This window comes from Meleagris gallopavo, chromosome 9 (genome assembly GCF_000146605.3).
Source record: "Meleagris gallopavo isolate NT-WF06-2002-E0010 breed Aviagen turkey brand Nicholas breeding stock chromosome 9, Turkey_5.1, whole genome shotgun sequence".
Lineage (NCBI taxonomy): Eukaryota > Metazoa > Chordata > Aves > Galliformes > Phasianidae > Meleagris > Meleagris gallopavo.
Window position 1 is genome coordinate 5994722 of NC_015019.2, and position 19149 is coordinate 6013870.

Below are 19149 nucleotides of genomic sequence, written 5' to 3' on the forward strand. Positions count from 1 at the left end.
TTTGTTGAATCTCCTTTAATACAATTCCCCTTTCTTTGCCTTTTAAGTCCTTTACAAACTTAGTCATTAGATCTTACTGTGAATATGTAACTTAGAGCTACTTAAGCTGCTTTCTTTAGGTAGGGAATACAAGTAGGACTGTACGTGCCTAATTAAAAATGGAAATACATTTCTTAAGACTTGTTATTCTCTCCTAGGTGTGTGTGATTCCATAGTACCTTTCAATTACAGACATTCTTTATGTAATGCAGTGGCTAGGGGCAAAGTTAAGATCTTGTGGCTGCTTAGATAGTCTTCCAAAATGTCTCAGAATACATGCAGGAAAGTTTATCTTACAAAGCAGAGGTGTCTTAACAGTATGAAATCATACAAATGTTGGTTATTAGGATGACAGAACACAGATACGGAAATTCGTAGCCATGACACTAGATACTTTCCTTCATTAAATCTAGTTACATGAAAACAGTCTTACTGGTGTAGTGTAAAATTAGTGTTCCTACAAAGCAGCTGAGCCAAGCATGAATTAGGAAACTCATGTAAAATAATTTATTGTAATTTTCATGCCTCTTCCTGAAGTTTTCTATTTATTTATTAATCCCAGACTTTGGAAATTCCCAAACTTCTCAGGAACATAAAATGAAATACAAAATAGGATTGTTGTTTTTGTCTTAGTTTACTTCTACATGTATAAATCTAGGGTATATTTGTCTAAGTGTTAGTCTGCTGTTATGGATAACAGTAGCATAAAATTTCCACGCTGTTTCCTGACTCTGCAAAAATGATATCAGTGTTAACACTGATTTACAGATACCATTGTGATTTATGTCCCCAGGAGCTTTGTTTGAAAGGAAGTGATTTTGAAACAGGAAACCAGACATTGTATAAAAACATATGTATGTAACTAGAGGAAAAAGCTGTGAAAAATAAATTATGAAAGATAAAATATATTCCTTACTGTGCCCATTCTGGATACTATAATTACTGATAATAATGTGAGTGGCTATTCTGATTTAAACCTGACTTTTTAACTGAACATAAGCACTCAGGAGAGCAGGAGAGGAAGAAAATGAACTTGCAAATAGTGATACATGTGGCAATGCTTCGGTGTGATCAGGATTTGTTCAGCTTTCCTTGATTGAAAAATAACTTTTAAGCCAAAGAAAGTAAGGTTTGGACAATGTTTCATTTGTTCATGCTCATTTCTTAGTGTTTTGTTGTCTCTTGTATTCACAAGTGCATACATGGTTAACACAAGTATTTTAGAGCAAATATGGTGATGTGATATGTAGTGGCATCTATTAGAAGGAAATGTGCATAAGCGGTTGTATCATTATCACTTCAACTATTGTAAGTTGGTCCAACCAAAATGAAAAGGTGAAGTTTGCATGTGATGCTGTCCGTTTTGAGTCCCTTCTCCCACTTTATTTTGTTACTGAAGATCATATGCAAGTATACATATTTATCTGAACATCAGAAAACACTCCATAATGTGCTTACCCTTTATCTCCTTTTTGGGTGGCAATCACAAGTCACTTTTAAATCAAGTATTAACACTGCTGTTATATGGAAGTTGGGGTGAGATTAAGGACAGATGTCCTGTTTATTTGGGGGTGGGAGGAAAAGTAGAAAGCCAACCAAGCTACGTTAATTTGTTACTTCAGTGTGCTTTTCTGCAAAGCTACACATTCAACTGTAAACTGTAAGAGAGGTCTGATTGTTTAATGTTAATTTAGTTGCACATTTCTCCTCCTCCAAAGTTGGTAGTAATTTGATTTTTAAAGTTGCATAGATGAGAGTTTACAGGATAACTTGTATAATTACTGCAGTGGATGTTAAATCAGCAGCTAAGATTAGCAGGTGTGGGAAAGCAACTAGCTCAACCTATTTAACTCTGTCATTACAAGATCATAGCATTCATCTTGATAATCAAGTTCAAATACTGAAAATATCTTTTATTACCAGAACTTGACTGCACTTGCAGTTCCTTGTGTGTTTTTGCTGAAATTTTTTCAAGCTTTTCAGAATTGTTTAACTATTCACAGATGTGAATCTGTGCTACTCTGTACAATAAGGTTTCTGGTTTTTATTTTCTCTGTCTCACATCTATATGATAACTCAACTCAAACTGCAATTGTGCAACTGCAAACCTTAACTAAATTCAGTGTCAGGCAATGGCCCTGTTGAGCTACAATCGATTACTAGATATTGACTCGTTATTCTGCTTGACCTTTTGTTTAAGACAATACTAAGAACCATGTAAATACACAAATATCCACATCTGTTAATGAAAGAGCTCATTATGTATAATGTTTATTAATTAGCTTGAATGAATGATATGATAAATTCAATTTATTGAGTTTTGCAGATAGTAGGAAAAAATGATTCTGACAGTCTCCCATTTAAGCTTTTCCTAGTTTATTACTAGCTAATGATGGCTAAGAAGAAACATTTTTTTTTTTTCTATACAAGTGGAAATAACATTGCAATTTCTCTTTCAGAAGAGGCACACTGGAGGCTCTTTATTTCGGTTATTGAACTTGGGTATCTAGAATTCATTCCTCTAAGGTGTAACTTGGTTATAATTAGACAACAGTACTTCCATGTAGAACTAAAACCATGTGCAGAGATACTGCTAAGTGTTTTAAATTTGCTATACTTAAATATACTCCTTAAAGTTAATATTATAAAAGCTTCTTCCCATGACTTCCTGTGACCTTCACACTGTAACATATAAGCTGATAGAGTGGAGAGCAAGATGCTACATAATTTTCTCATCCAGTTACTGTAAGATAAATAAAACAGCAAATTATTTGAAGCTGAGTTATTTAAAGGTTCCTTGGCAAATACTGATTTGTATGGAATGTGATGAGATAATTCCATGTGGATTTATTCTTGCTGTAACTACCAATAAAAAAATATCTGTTTCTTCTTGTCCAAATTCTTGGAACTCTTCTCCATGTTCTCCCTAATGGCATAGGAGCTGAGCACAGTCCTTAAAGTAGTAGTTCAAAGACGTTAGTTTTAGCTAAGCATGGGAAGAAACTGCAAATTCTTCAGCTTACAATGAGTTAAGGTTTAGAGTGGGGGTTGGGTGTAGACTTAATAGTTTAGTGAGTAAACTGGTGAATAGATTAAATGTGATCACTGGGGAATAAAACATTCATGGCTAAGTATATCCCCTTTGAATTGAGAATATAGCTTTTCTTCCTTGGGCAACTAGACAGAACAAACAGCCTATTAAACTCCTGGGGAAAACTGCTGTTAAAAAAACAACAAGCAGTTTGCATGGGAAGCCAGCCTTATTTAATATCTATAGAATGAGTACAAAGAATGAAAATTGATACAAAGCTGATTTTGTACACAACTAAAATTAGCAAATTAATTGCTCAGCAGCTGAGAGTAGATTTGTTTTCATACAAACATTAGTTGGATGTTCTTGGTCAGTGATAGGCTAAAGATTACCAATCAAATTCAATATGTTATGCAGACTGAATATCATTTTCTTGTTTTGTTTTACTTGTTTATTCTCCCTGTCTTCCTCCTTTAAGAATGGAGAAAGTTGTCTCTTCACAGGTTAGTCTGGAAATATGTGAAGGCTACACTTCAAGATTCGATGCCATAGAAGAAGCAGTATTTATTTTTTTTTAACTAAGAAAGGATTTTCAGAAATCTGAGGAAAACATCACTACAGAAGTCTGTACAGTGTATTTTCCGAAGAATATCTGAGGCTCATGTATTGTGAGACACATTCTACTAATTCTTTCTGTAACATGATTTCTGAGCATAATTTACTGCTTTAATTTATTTAGCAAGGAGATGTTCCTTAATTATGCTTCCAAATTCCAGTTTTAAGATGAAAACAAGAAGGCACTAAATAGTCAGAAATATTCAGTGAAGCTAATCTATAATTGCTTCTGTGATCGGGAAGGACTTAAAATTTATACATTATTTGAAAAGAACAAAGGGAATAAATTCTCTTAGCCAGAATTAAAATATTCAGGCCAAAATTACTCTTCTCTTGGAGAATCTTGCCTTAAATGCATCATTCCTTCCTCATGTAGAAGTACTTAACAGGCTCCAATGGTGAACGTCACTCAGTGAGATAATAGCAGCATTCTTCGGTAGTTTCAGCATGTATGCTATCCTGTACAAATAAGTCATAGCTTTAAAAAGCTTAATTGGGAAAGTACTGAATCATAAAGCATTCTAACTTGTGAAATACACTGACTTACGTTTGGGGATGCGATGCTGCCCTCTAATGGCTGACTCACGGGAAGTGGATTCTATTTTGTGAAGCGTGCAACAAAAATATTCTGAAAAAAGAGCAAGCCAATTCTCAGGACTGAATTAAGAAGATTCACATTAGGGTCTCTTGCAAAGGAAGGATTAAATCTTTTACTTGCATCAAAAAATAGCTTTCTTTTATGAAGTGGCTAAAATTACATTGGTTTGTTTTGGAAAGTGAAAAGATAATAAACCTATTAATATTTTAGGCTATTTCATGTCTACTAGTAACAATGATGCTAAGTGTTAGCAGTACATTAAAGACAGTGTGCAATAAAGTATTTGAATCTTGCAGTGAACACTTTTATCCAGTGCAGAACCCATGAACCATGTAGTCTCTGAATGATATTTTAATTTCTTTCAGCTTAACTTTGTAATTGTAATAAAGGAGAATTCTTGTGCTCCTTTAATTTTGGAGGACTTCTAAGCACGAGTCTCATTCTCTGAGTTAGTGCCAAAAGCACACAAATGTCTAGGTTAGTCGCTCTATGCAATACAACAAAATAGATGCTTAGCTTTTGATTGTACCAGGTTCTCTGTGAAAAAAGCTACTAACAATTTTAAAAGTCTAATTAACATGAACGTTCAAAGACACTGGTACAATCTGACTGTCTTATGTATGAAAAAGACACTTATTTGACACACTGTCAAAGCATTTACATATCACTGAGTTTTCTTTCAAGTGGTTGAGACTTCAAAAAATTGTATTTTATCCACAATTTTACCTTTCCTTAAAGGATGCCATTTTGCCTTTATCATCTATAATGTTGGAGATTCTTCACTTTTGTAGCTGAGAAGATTGATGAGAAACTTTTTTTCACTTTTAAAATCGAAGTTCTAGCATTAAATGAACTGAGCTTATGGGAGGCTGTTTAGATAGTCTGCCTTGAAGACTTACAGTAGAGCTCATACACGACTGTATGTGAATTCAGCTTTTTCCTTTGCATTTCCCTTGTTTGACTGTTATCCTGTAATAACAGGTATAAGGTGATTGCTGGTGCTCTGAGTGCACAGTAAAAAGCATACTTTGACAGGAACTTTCAAGGACACTAATACATCCTGCAGTGGATTTGTGAAGTTTCATCAGTAGATGAGAAATACAGACAGTCAAAGATGGAAATTCTCTCTGAAAATTCTTTTACTGTCTTGAGTAGCCAGCAAAATGGCCATTGCAGAGAACTAAATATTTCTGCTAAAATAGAATTTCTTGACATTTGGTAACTAAGCCAACTTCTGCTTCATTTATTGCTGAATATTTAGGGTTTATTTGTTATAATCCATATTCAAACACTTTTCCAAACAAACTTTCACATAAGGAGGGGTCAGAGACATTAGAACTATGAAAATACATTTGCAACGTGAGGTTGGTAATACCTAATTTGAAACCCCTGAAGTATCCAGTATCACATCTGTTCTGGTGCTCAAGAATGCTAATATTTCTTTAAAATGTCCTTCTCTATTGAGTCACTATAGGATATACAGTAGAATACTATGGTTCCTGAGCAGTCTTCTAGTATTTTTCTTAGCTTTAACAATTTTGAATGACTAGTATTAGTGCACATTTGTTGCAGGGTTTGAATATTTTAGAATTTCTAGACTTTGGTTAGTAATCTTCTTGATTTAAAATTACAGTGATCTGAAGTTAGGAAAAAAGATTCATCAGGAGAAAAATCCTGAGCAGAATACCCTGAGGTGTCTCAGGAACTGTAGTTAGTCCCCAGGTGGCAGGTAGAATTATGTAATGAATTAACTGTCTGTGCAACTTAATAGAAGGGAGAGACTTCAGCAATGGTGATATTATTTTACTAACTTAATAGGTTGTAAAACAAAGTTTTTACCTGCTCAATGCAGGTGTCTAAAGTGACAAATGGCATTAGACAAACCACAGGAAACTTGAGTATAGTCTGTTTGCCAAGCCAGTGTAATCAAATCACTCTAAGTGGATGGTGTAGATTCTCCGTGGAATATTTCAGCACTTCAAAAGATGATTGGGTTTCAATTTTGAGCAAGTGACAAGGATTTCAAAGGAGTTTCTAAAGAAGAGTTAAGTCTCTGTTCAAGTCTCTTTGACTAGTTCACTGAAGTCAGTGGCAGTTACTTAACTTTAGGCAACCTAGCAGACATACTGCAAATGAGCTAAGCACATAGACTGGTAGGAATTGTACCTGACACAGCTGTCAGTTAGAATCCATTCTGAAATGACCTCCAAAAAATGACATGTGGAAAAAATTGCCAACTTGGCCACAAATATCACCTCAACCACTTTAGCCAGTTATTATGATGATACAAGCACTATGAACTTAAACTTTACTTAAAACAATTTTGCACTCTTGTAATACAGCTAGGACAAAAATAGGATCAAAATGATATTGTATTGAGGGTTTTTTTGTCCAAGATTAGATGACTAGTGCAAGATGGCCTACTAAATAGGAGATTTCTGCAGAGACTCCTCTTGTCCTCTGAGACTTATTACCAATCAAATACTCTATGGTGGTCACATCTTGCTGAGTATTTGATGTTTATGTAACTGTGTAAGTATAGTTTTTTGTACAGGATATACTACTATAATTTTTACAGGAAAATTTGATGACTTAAAATGAACTGTATGAGGATGTCTTTGCATGTACGTACGTGCAGATGTTACTGGATTTCAGTTATCCTTTTTAGTTGCTTGGAACTTCTGGGATATGCACTACATTGTCTTGCAAGGGAGGGTTTACATATTAGCATTAGATAGAATGGTAAAAACTGTACATGGAAAAGTAAAAAAAAAAAATAGCAGCCTTGTAGAATTGTAGAGCATTACCATAGACTGCAAGATGAAAGAGCTGTCTTGGCACGTTGTGATTCAAAGATCTGCAGCCTCATCTGCCTTTGTATCCTAAGTAATTTTTCTTAGTAACTTTATTCTTCAAATATCACACTGAAATGGGGTAAGTTGTTGCATTTTAATCTCAATTTTCAACAGTATTTTTCTGCTATCATTTTTTTTTCTTCTGTCATTATCCCTTTTCTTTCTGTTGACTCTTAAGTTCTCGCACCATTGGTTATTGCAGTGATATGTTGAGAAACATAAGCCATTGACTGGTGGGTGCTTTTGGACACGTGGCATTCACAATAGCAGTTCTTGAAACTGCCAAAGTCCATGAGGCAGATAGTATCTGAACAGAATTTCATTGGAAGTCTATAAGTTAATTGTATGACATCTGCAGTAGATGTTTGTTTTTATGGAGCTTTGTGAGGCTTCAGCAAAGAAGGAAATAGTGTTTGGTGTGATGAAAAGAGTAAACACAGTGGGAGGTCTCTATCACATATAAAGCAATAATATTTTGCATGTGGAAAAGCATAGTGAAATGAATTCAGATCATTAGATCATTGCTTAGATTTATTATGTGAAGTAAAAAGCATAAAACAAACAAACACAAATCTGCCTGACTATCTAGTAGCACTGTAATTCTGGAAAAACAAAACTACAACTCTCAGGAGGAGAGGGAAAATCATTCATTCTGCTCTTCTGAGGTAGGAAGGTACTCTGGCTGGCAGTGAACCAGCAATTCCATTGTGAAGGAGGGGCTCATTTTATTTCCTGTTACAGTAAGAACATTTCTTTGTTCAATGTCCCAATTTATTGTGTGATGAGAACCTAGCAAATGTTTTTCAGTTTAAGTTGTGTGCTTGAAAAAAAGCCTATTAAGTTCTGTTCTCCTGTTGCCTTCTTTTATTTGGAGTTAGCTGGGATTAATCTTCATAGAAAATAGGAACGTTGCTGGATATTTTCACTTCACTCCCTTTCCATTATTCTTGAGACCACAAATGTTGATTTGAAATTAAAAAAAGTATTCTTTCATGCTGTGGAATTATTAAATTGGGGATCATTTTCTGCACAATTACTAATTTCTTCTAAATTTTTTAGTTCCTTTGCTGCTTTTTTTTTTTTTGAAGCGTGAGTTGTTGTCTGATAATCCTTTTTTTTTTTTCCAGTCCTAAGGATAATTTAATGATAAAATATTGTTTAATGATAAATCATATTTTTATTGAGAATTAATTATTCTGTTCAGTCATCTTTAGTACAGGCCATCCAGTTTTCATGTAATCCTGTACCTTTGTTTTTAATTTCATCCCAAGACGTTGAAGGTGAAATCTTAATTTTACTACTTCTTAGCAATAAGCCTCAACATAGTTACTTCTGTATTTCGATGTGGTGTGAAAAACAGATATTTCATTAAGTCTTATTGGTTCTTCTGGGGATTTTATGGTTGGGAAGAAGCAATGAGACTGCTCTCTGGATAGGACTTTTGAACTAAATAATGAAAGTTCTGGGATAGCCTGCAGTCATAAATACATTCATCCGTTTAACTTCTGGACAAGTAAACAAGCCCTTAATTTTGAGGGTGATAAATTGGTTTCTTGCCTCTCTTCTTACGCAGCTTAATCTCTCTCATATACCATCAAATGACATTCTCATACATTATTAATCTCATTTAACATTAAGCTGTACAGAAAGTTCTACTGGCTGCCAAAGTGCAAGATTATGAGAGTATTGCCTGTGGTTTGTGATGTGATGCTTGACTCTCTGAGGAAAGCAGAGAAACTGAGGGAAGGTAAAACTGGTTTTATTTAATACTTGATATCAGCAAAGCACTTAGAGGGCAGAAAATTCTTCAGGAAGAATTAAGGGATGCCTAAAAAATAACATAGGAACATAGCTGTCGAACTGTTCTGAAAGGATGTGCTATGTGTAGTTCAGCTCAACATTTACCCCTGGAAAGCCTGTTCTCGTGCTATGAAAGTAGCTGGAAGAGTTGATCAATACTGGAGCTAAAACTGCTGAACTTATTTGTGGTTATGGTATCTTCTTAGCAATCACTGTAGTTTAACAGGAATAAAAGCTTTCAGTTTATATACAATGTTGTGTGAGTGCTCTAGATTATGACTTAAACTACTGGGAAGGAGAAAACCACACCTCATTTCATATTAATTGTATATTTTAAGCCATACAGCCTTTACATTCACAAAGTTCTCTCTGTTGGCACACGGCTTGCAAGAACTGAGTAAATCAAGTCTGCCCTATTGTTTATTCTCAGGGTTCTCACAACCTGCACTGGCTCTGGCCTGTACTCAGCAGTGAGCTAAGTGAACTGTAGAAAATTGTGTGATGTAGATGAGTGCCTGAATGCTCTCCTTTTTACTAGGTCACTAACCTTCCATATGTACCATATCTCCTAGAGAGCTGAATGTAGCCAGCATACTCATGAGTTTGAATTACTCTTGTGTCCATGAGTGAAAACTTACACCATAAACTGACTTTGACACAGTAATGGGGTTCTGCTTCTCTAGTGTTGCTCTTCAATTTCTACCTACAGCAAGGAGGATTACTTTGTAAATGGAAAGATCTAAGTGTGCTGTATTTCTTGAATCTAGAGAATGAGAAGAACTTAATAGACTCACTTTTGCAAAAGATTCCCAGTTAACTCTAAATATTCTTCTTTATTCCTGTTATATTTATATTAAATTTGTGGCTAGTGCTTATAGTTCTGTGAACATACTGTATGTACTTTTACTTGGATATTCTTTGTACGTATGTTTCTTGATTTAGTCTTGCTAGGGTTTTCATGGATTAACTATTCTATCCTCAGTCTTCCTTGGTTTTTAAATCCAGATTTATGAAAAACAAGGCTCTTAAGATCTGGTTCAAAGCAGAAATAACTGAACTCATCTGGTTTATGAATCAGATAATCACAAGTATGACTTTTATCATACCTTATTTTTCTAGCCTTAAAAGCCTGGGTTAATCATTCTCAATCTAATGAAAAAAATAGTTTCAAACTAAGCTAATATATTTGAAAGCATGGTTTCTAAATCATTTACATGATCTACATGATACAGATGCAAAAGCAGGTGTTACTAATGTTTAGTAAGAGGTGGGTAAAATTACAGAGAACTCTTGTTTATGTCATTAGAGAATCAGCGTTAATAAGTGAGATCGGCTATTTTTATTTAGGCAGTATTAAAAAAAAACAAAACACATTTGTTTACTTGCCTTACCAGCTGTCATGAAATTTTGGAGGAAAAGGTTGCTTCCAAGCTCTCCAAGGGGAATATTTTAGAGAAGTATTTTAACCTTTATAGCTTGCAAAACCAATTGCTTCTTTTTTTCCTGTAAAGTGTTTTTTGGCCGAGATTCTAATATAGCAAAGCATTAGATGTGAGGAAAAGTACCAGCTCTGAAGAAAATAACTGGACTGCCTTCTAGTGGTTTTAGTAATAGATTACTTTTTACAGAAAAACTCATCTCTTCAAGTGAATCATATAATTCCCCTTTTAATATGCCCTTCTCAAAAAATCTTAATATTCAGCAACTGAAATGTATAGCTCTGTGATGTTTGTGTTTTGAGATGCACAAGGCAGGTCATACAAGTCATTTAAGGGCAAAAGGAATAATCATTATTTTGAGTGGCAGGTAGGCATTTACTGCGAGGTCAGGAGAGGTTGTTTGAAATAAATGGCTCAGTTTTTTAAATTCCTTTGACTAGTTAATAATTTTAAATTTGATTTGTTATTAGACACCAGAAAAAGACATTACACAAAACTACTAAAGATACTCATCTAAGAAAGTGTGGGAGATTTGAATGTTTGGTATTAAAGAAATAAACAGACCTAAACAGACAGAAATTGTTGCAACTCCCTTGTAAATTTTCTTGTTGTCATAGCAAGTATTAGTGTTCACTTGTCTTCCACTAGAAAATATTTGTCAGTAGAAAATATTAACAACTTTGTAAATAGATGTATGTTTTTCTGGATACTGACTTTAATGTACATATAGTAAACTCTCTAGATGATTCTCCTGGAGTTCATCTTAATGTGAACAGGGAAAAAATCTTACTGTTATGGTCATTGTCAGCATTATTATGAATTCTCAACTTTGTGCAATCTTTCATGGTTATTCTGTTTCCCTTCTGGGACTGAAGCTTACAATGATGAGAATGAAAAAATTTGCTTGTGAGAATGCTATGACTGAAATGACGTAAGTTAAATGCTGAAATCAGAACATTCTAGAAAAGTTCTCATCTTTAGTAAAAGTCCTAGAGTTGACACTTTCTTACTCTCATTGTGCAGAAAAAAAATGACACTTCTGAAGTCTGATTTAATTCCAGAAATAACATAATTACATATGCAAAGATATTTAGTGCTATTTCTTGTCTGCTGATATAAGAAGAGACATTACAGGAGGCGTTGTCAGCTTCATTATGGAAGCTTCTTTGGAGGCTGTGTTAAAGGCAATTTTCTATGGTAAAGGTATGGAGGTACAGTTGAAGAACTGTGGAGATTGCCACTTTGCATGAGTGTAGGATAAGGTGTATGTTGCAAGAAAGTAACAATTGGAAAATTAAACCTGAAGTAAGTCAGCAGAAAAGTTAGGTAATGAGATCTTGGTTTTACCTGGATAACAGCTGTGAAAAGATGCTGAAGAAAGGAAACTGATAACTGATGAAGTGTGACACAAATTGAGGTATATTTGTCATAACTGAAGGGATAAGCATATACAGGGATGGCAGCAGTGTTCAAGGACACTATAATATAGAGGATGACAGGAGAGTCTTGAATCAGCAAATTATGATCAAATTTCTGAAGAGGCTGACCACTGAGATTTATAGCATTCGCTGTGAAGTACTGCAGTATGCAGGCTCTTTGGTTTCTGGCATTAAAATGAAACAAGGCAGTTGTAACTCATGTTGATCAAGCTAACGTGTAGAGGCAAGAGTTATGGGATTTATTAAAAATGGTCCAGCTATTTACTAATGCAATAATCACATTTAAGACTAGAGAAGGAAAAGAAACTCCCTCCCATTGGTGTCTGAAGAGTCTCATGTTGAAGTATGGCTGCCTGCTGCTACCTATTGCTTCTGTTGCTTTTTCCCAATTACTTTCAAGTAATGTTTGTGATAATTTTGATTAAAAACAATTATTTTGAATTTATGCATCTCGTAGGCTCACAGATATTAATGTCAATCTGATTTCCTGTTTTTTCTTAGCATTGGTGACTAAAAAAGCTAAAGAGTTCCTAAGTTTGAATCCACAAACAATATTGTAAAATCATATTTTCTTTGTCCTTCAGGTCTTTCTCACCTTTCTTGCTTATCAAGAATAATCTTTTTTCCAACATGCATTTGAGATTTTCATGCATGAGAGTCTCTAACTACATATTTTTGTTGTGGTAAGGAAAACATGGAACTTGAACTGTTTAGTTAAAAATAAAGTGTTAATTTTCAGTAGGCTGTAGCCTGTACTAACCTCAGAAGTGTTCAGAACTTCTAGCTAATATTCTTTGGTTGCTTATGGCCAGTTGAATTTAAAGCAATTCTCTTTATCATTCCACTTCAGTATCTGCAATCATTGTCCTTATTCTGTAATAAAACTGCACATGCACTTCATGTTCTCACTGTAAGTTATCTGATAGAGAAACACCTAAATGGGAATTAGTATTTTTCATTTCTTTTAAGTGCTCACCTTAATTCAGTTTGATTCTAGATTTCTGTCATAAAAGATTAGATAGGTTTCTTTTAGGTTCTTATTTCTCATTGACATCTCTAAGGGGAAAAAAGATATAGATTAAAAACTTTTCCTTCATAAATATGTTCAGTTAACTGACAATAATCAATTAAAAATACAATCTGGAGAGAGGATTAAACTAACCAGAAAGATAGTTTAAAAATAATCTTTAAAGGACTCAAATCATTATTGATCAGAAAAACTTCAGGGACATTAACAATATATTTGGTAGTTACCAAGGAAACATAGCCTTCCCAGTGACAGAATGCATTGCACATAATAAGTAACTGAAATAATTCTGACTATAACTGATCCACTTCAGTGTATCTATTCTTCCTTCACTGTCTGCAAAAATTGCACATGTCTGTACATCCATCCAGATTAGTACTCACTGTATATGCTGCACCATTAGTACTTCATATTTGAAGTTGCAATTCAATTCAAAGCGAAAGTGGGATATCAGTTCTTCTTGATTGAAACAGGCGGCAGGTGTGCGCCTAGCTTGCCATTCTTGATTAACCATAGAGTGTTTTGGAGGAGGTAAAGGCTGCTACAAACTCAAAAATTGGATTATATTTATACTGCATATTGATGCAATACAGAATCTGTTTATTCAACCCAGGAAGTCTTAAAATAGCAGCGGACAGTTTTGCAGTGTTTTATGTGTAGCTTAACTCGTGCATACAGAACTCTATAACAGAACTCTATAACACTACAGCAAGTGCAGCATGAACTTCATCTATTTTTTTTGTGCCTGAGGGTGAATGGCAGTGTTGAGTGGAAGAAATTCCCTGTTAAGGTGGAAATCCACTGAAGAACCTAGGGAGTAACAAGAAACTATTTGAAATATAAAAAATACTCACACATTAAGATTATTCCAAAGTATTAAATTATGATAATGGGAGATTTAAAAGTGATATCTAAGCAAAGTTGCTCAAGTGGATCTTCTACAAAGTATGTGACCTGGTTTCCTGAAATAAGTAAAATCTAAAAGATCAGGAGAGAATGCCTGGTGAAGGGACGCTTGTAACATCTAAAAGGCAAGGATTTCCAACTACGTGTTTGTTTAGTTCCATAAGTGAATCAAGGTGGCATAACCTACACGTGACTTCTTTAGCTATGATGAAAGCCCTAGACTCAAATTGGTATTGGAAGTGTTTATAAGTCGTCGTGATTTACTTGATTTAATACTCCTGAAGGAGGCTAATATTGGGGCTGTAAGAACACAGGTTAAAGATAGGAAAACTATTTGTGAAAACTTGTATTTGACTGTGAAACTTCAATAGCTGTGAGCATTTCTATCTTTCATTGCTGCTTGAGTCACGCATTATTAAATGCTTCACCCAAGCACCACATCATATGTGTCTCCAGGATCTTGGATCTGTAAGAGCGAACCCTCAATACTGTTTCAGTCAGGAAAAAGGCTCTCATTTCCAAGAGAGCAGCATCAACCTGATGCTGCTATAAGGGTGTGAGCAGTGCTAATTACAAGAATTCAAGTAGGTGATCAATAATTTTAAGGTCTGGTGAGAAATAGTCAGAAAACTCAATGTTTTTTTACTTGCCAAACACATATTTGTACAAATTTCACCTTGCTAGCAAAATTGATTTTTACACATTAAGGAGATTGTCTTATAATTTAACAGTACATAATTCTTATTTCATTTTGATGTTGGCATTTGGATGATTTTTAAATGAGTCTTATGAAGAAAAGAAAGTTAATGACTTGATTGAAAAGTGGCTGAAATAATCCCAGGTTCTATTTTTACACCATAGATTAGTATACGTTCTTGTCAGATTCTATTTAACTGATTGCTCCCTGTTCCCCCAGTTCCTAGGTTGATCTTCATTTGATAAAATAAATAACGTTGAAAATTCAGTGAAGACCACTCCATTATGTAAGCGTCTGAAATACGCTCGTATCCATTATCCAAGTACAACTTGGTAATGGATCACAGCTCTTGCTTGCTGCTGTGTTAGTGTGATATTTGGCAGCCAGAATGTCCTTTCTGTGGGGGAGAAGGAAGGGATGGAGAATAACTTGAATTAAATATGAATATTATCTTTACAGAGGAGGAGCCAGTTAGAGATTTAAATCATAAAGTGTTTCCTGAGGCACATCATCTCCCTAGAACTAAATTATTCAGAAAAAAATTATTCAGAAAACAGTACTTTTTTTCCAAAAGCATGAAATGCCAGTGGTATAACTTTGGTGAAGCATCTGTAAGTTTGTTGTTACTTTTGTACTAGCAAAGAAGATAACTTATACCTTAATTTAGGTCTCCTAACTAGGGACCTAGTCTAACTAGTGTCCCTGAATACTAATTTTTTACTTTCTTTTACCTTTATCCTTTGCTTATGGTTTGGGTATTGACCTCTTTGTGTTAGGAATGTTTATATTTTAAAAATATGATTTTACAAATCAATTCTTGGATGATTATCATAAATTCTTTAATGAGTACTGTAATTTACCTTTGTGTGAAACAAGAAGTTAAGATGTTACCCAAAACTGTTTTGATTACTTTGATCATCCTTAACAAAGAAAACTTTAGCCCATGCATTTTTATATGGCAGGAACAGGAAGCATGTCTTTGTATGTGGAAGCAATGCTTATTAAATCTTTCAGCTTTTTCCCAAAAAGCTAATTAACAAGGAAAGTGATATAAATAGTCCAAGTAAAATATGCAATAGTATTTAAGTTACATTCTGTCATAAAAAGCCTTTTTAATACAGCTCCAAAAATAGGAATTTCAGAGCCTGTTTTCATTAGTTTTTAACCTTGTAATGAAGTTTTAAACTAAACTCAGGATGTTCACTTAAAGTTAAAGAACCTCTTCTTCAAAGTAAAGTCCGAGTCTGGATGCTCTCTCTGAAATGAAGGCAGACAAATCTAGGTACATCTGATGAGAATTCACCTTTTCCTGTGTCCATTTGATTTGTTGCTGGTGGGTTTAATAAGAACATAGAGCAGAAAATACTCAGAAGTACATAACGGCCTAGCATCAAATTCATTCGTTTAATATCTTGAAAAAAAAAATTAGTGTCAGATTATTAATCAAATGCTCTTCTTTGACAAAAAGATTATCTGAAGCAACAGAAAAATCTGTTTTAAATAAAGAATGAACTTGAGTAACTTCAGGCAGTTTAGGAAAATCTCTTGACAGAAAATGTGATGTTGGCATTCTTGATAATCTTTAAATCGCAATTTTAATGTTGCTTTAATAATAGAGCTAGTTTCATGCATTTTTTTTTCCATGTTCATTCTATTCACAGTAACAGCTATTATATTTAGTCACGCTTTCTGAATGTCTGCACAGAAGTTTTTAGGAGTGCACTGGAAATCAAAATTTGATTTCATTGTGCCAGGCAGAATTTCATTTTTCTTTAAATAATATCTCATTTTGCTTTTCTCACTCCCCTTGGATTCTGTGGAATTTCCTCTTCACATTTTGCTGTCCAACTGCATTGCACTGCATGCAGTGCTGTATTTCTGCTAAGAAGATGTTTTAAATTTAATTCCTGTTATCACTACATGTATATCCTTTCACATATTTATTATATGTTCTTCAGCTCTCTCATATCAGATGGTGATAAGTGGATCTTGTGTTTTAAATGAGTATTGATATAAATTGCTTATGGTGTATGTGCTGTCATAAGCACTTAACACCTTTAAGAGTCTTAATTTGCCTCTGGTATGATGTATGGAGGGTTATGGCAGTGTACAGTGAAAGTAAATTGTCATAGGTAATTAGTGATCACTGTACTGACTTACTGGTAAATATGCAGCTGCTTCTCTTAGTTGGACTTTTGTGTGAATGTACTAAGTTCCACAATTCTGTGTGGATTACAAGCAGGAGAGGGATATTTGCTTTGTTTGTTTATTTTTATCTGTTGTTGTTGCTGCTGATAGCCAAGGAATAAGAGATTTACTCTGGAAGAAACACCAAAACTTTTCTTTCCTTTATTGAGCTGCTTCTGGAATTAAAGTGAACACTCACAATCATGCCCTATCAAATGCAGCTCAGACAGCATCAGAGAGTGGTAGTTCAGTCACACATAAAAACATAATAGTGAAACAGTAAAAATAAGATTTACTGCTAAATAATGTTAAAAAGCATTAGTTTAACTACCTATGGATGATATCTTTCCAAAATCACTTTTCTATGAAAGGATATAATAAACTTTTTTTTTTATTTTGTTAAAAGAATTGGAACAGTTTCTGGTATGATTTTTAAAAAAATAGGTTTGTGTCATTGGTAACAGAAGGCAGGAGGAACAAAAGGTCAGTGAATCCTGTTATGCACATGCTTACATACATATAGTTTTGTCTCGGCAAAAAAGCTGCACAAAAGTGCTTTAAGTTACTAAGAAGGGTTTAGTTAATTTGAGTTCTGCAGCTTAATTTTGGGTTGCGCTTCCTGCTATTTGTAAATCCTTGCTCTTCTCAGAAGTCTTCTACTCTTTGTTCCTGAGCTGCAGCAAGTTTATGTGGCTCAGAAAAGCTGCTGCAGTGTGGAGCACTGGGAAAGAGGAGGGGAAAAAAAAAAAGCAATCAGGAAGCCTACAGTGTATGAGCAGTCTCCTCCTTAGCAGTTATTGATCTTTAAGACAAGAAGCGGCAAGGAAAGGAGAACAGGAATGGGCAGCTGTCATCCTTACTGTTTAGCCACAGACATTTTAACAGAAAACAATTCATCAGGAGTAAACTGAAAACAAATAGTTACGCCATCTGTTTTGGTAGGAGCAGCCATATGGAACGAGGTTCAAAGGGTATTGTATTATCATTGTTAACTCTTTGAGTTCATTCATGTTTGTATAATCAATGAATATAAAGATGTTATAATTGTGAAATAAACAAGAGAGTTTGGCTAAGCAGGTTATAATAACAAAAAGAGAATAGATAGAATGCTTACCTGCATCCTGGACTTGCTGCAAAACTCTAGAGGAGGAATCTCTAGAAGAGATCCTTTCCCACTGGCAGTCAGCTCTTAAATGGGTCTAGGAGAGGTGGAACCAGGCTTCACCCCTTCTGGCAGCACAGAATTGCCTTCACCTGTGCTCCCAGGGCTGACTCATTGCTCGCCTCATGTGATCAATCAGAGGTTCAGGCTGTGATTCAGCAGTTCCCATACAATGTTGTACTCAAACAAGTGGGTGAAATGTGGAAGGTATTGATTACCACTGTGTTGTTGGTGTAAGGCAGCGTTGTTTTCACATCTCACCAATAGTATCAGAGCTTTACATAATATGTGATATCTGAGGGCTCAGTTTTGGTCAAACCAATTACAATCAGGAGTTGCAAGGGGGGAAAAAACAGTACTCTAAGGATATATGGAAGGTGTTGAAGTTATATGTTCCATTTCATCCTTAGCTCTGGTTTGTTGTATAAGCACCAGTCTAAGCTGGAAGAAGTAAGGAAAGAAGTGTCTGTCTAAATTAGTAACTCTGAACATGTTCTGGACACGTGTAGTATTCACTACACGTTAACACGGAGATGAACTTGAAAAAGATGAGTATTATACATTTTAATCCTTTATCATCTGCTTTGATTTCTGCCTCTAATTAAAGGAAATATGAACTGATCTTAAGATATCTTACCAGTTTGTCTTTTCCTACAGTAAAGTTTCTCCAAATGTTTGAATCCCTCTTAATGGGGACTAGAGTACACTGTAAAGGATAAACGTGCTTCAGTATCTTACTTGTATGAAGTTTGGAAGAATTGCAAGAGTTATTAAAAAGTTATTAAAAGTTATTAACAGAAATAAAGGATCTTGTTAACCTATGAAGACTTCATTTGAAACATCTTGTGCTTTTTCATCTCTTACCAATTGAAATTCATTTTTTAGAAGAAATAGGGAAATCTCTGTTTATTATCTTTTGATAGTTGATAGGAACAATAGTATCTCAGTGTTTTGAGTGGTGAAAGTCCTGAAACAAATTAAACACAAACATCTTTGTGGGGGAGGTAGGAGTACGCAAAGCATATTTCTAATGCCAGATTTTGAATATCTTCATGTTGTAGAAATTGACTTGTGATGGGTATAGCGCTTACTGATATCTGGAGATGCAATAGTAAGAATCTGAGTCTAGTCAGACGGTCTTGTAGCTTGGATTTTAATCATCTTCCTATGTGACTGTTGTAATTGCTCTCTTCCAGAGATCACTTGGCACTCAGGCAATTTATAATTGATTACTTTGATCACCATTTTTCACTGAGTCTGTTCAATGCCATTTTCTGCTACAAGACAATGAACTGTTTCTGTGCTATTGACAATGCTGCTTTGAGTATCAATGTAAAAAGAATAGAAGCCCACT

The 19149-nt window shown here is 34.7% G+C and overlaps 2 long non-coding RNA genes across 8 annotated transcripts in view; one reads left to right on the forward strand and one right to left on the reverse strand.

Moving 5' to 3' along the window:
• The window catches only part of LOC104912163, a 92701-nt gene that overhangs the window by 13849 nt on the left and 59703 nt on the right, over positions 1 to 19149 (forward strand). The gene's annotated exons all lie outside the window — the stretch shown is intronic.
• On the reverse strand, positions 2083 to 17815 carry LOC104912162. The gene is made up of 3 exons (XR_794433.2): positions 17748 to 17815; positions 4233 to 4313; positions 2083 to 4144 (listed from the first exon to the last, which is right to left on the reverse strand). It is a non-coding gene; the product is annotated as an uncharacterized LOC104912162 (long non-coding RNA).